This window comes from Propithecus coquereli, unplaced genomic scaffold (assembly GCF_000956105.1).
Source record: "Propithecus coquereli isolate 6110/MARCELLA unplaced genomic scaffold, Pcoq_1.0 Scaffold839, whole genome shotgun sequence".
NCBI lineage: Eukaryota > Metazoa > Chordata > Mammalia > Primates > Indriidae > Propithecus > Propithecus coquereli.
This window is the reverse complement of record NW_012154607.1, coordinates 196,621-197,496: the sequence shown is the minus strand read 5'-3', so window position 1 is coordinate 197,496 and position 876 is coordinate 196,621.

Here is an 876-nt window from a genome sequence, read left to right as displayed (position 1 = left end):
GGGTCCAGAGTGCCCTGCCCGGCCTGTCCTCCCCCAACCCCGCTTCTCCCAGCCTCAGCCCCTGCGGAAACCTCTCTGAACAGCCAGGAGACGCCTGCTGCCCCAGGGCCTCCTTGCGGACCCAGGAGGGGGAAGTGAGACCCACAGCTCCCTTGGCACCCAGAGAGTCCTTCTGGAGTCCCGCCTCTGGGGCCGTGTTGCCCTGGCTTCTTTGGCCAGGTCTCGATGGTACTTGGTAGCAGCGGAGCCCACTGTGCGGTGAGGTCTCCTGGGGTTTCCATCTGGCCCGGAGGTCTCGGGGGAGATGGAATTGCTCACCCCACCACCCGTCCTGTTCCCATCCCAGGCTGCCTCTGAAGGTCTTGCCAACCCCAAGAACTGTGGCCTGGGTCATCCTTGAGAGATGCCCGGGGCTGAAGTCTCATGGTAGGAACTGGGACTGACCCCCTCACTCTGTTTAAGAACTAGGAACTGGTGGGATCCCAGCCGACTCTCGTTCCCCTGACCAGGACTCGCCACAGTGCCCTTTCTCTTGTTGGAGGATATTGGTTGCGGGCTTGGTTAGAAGGCGAGAAGACGTAGGGTGGGGAGGGGCCGACAGGACATAGCCTGTCCCAGGGGTACATGGTGGCTCTGGCCCTAGCAGACCTCACTGGGCACATGTGGCCAGGGAGGCCATCGGCTCCATGAACCGGGAGCCGCCATCGTGACATTGTGGGCACAGAGCAAGTGCGAGCCCCACACCTGAAGCGCCCACCTGCAGGCCCCGCCTGTCTCCCGAACACAGCTGAGGGTTGGTGGGAAGTTGCTCAACTTGAAAGTAGCTCTCTGGGCCGGGGAAGGCTGAGAGCCCTTGGAGGGGGAATGAGCCTCCCC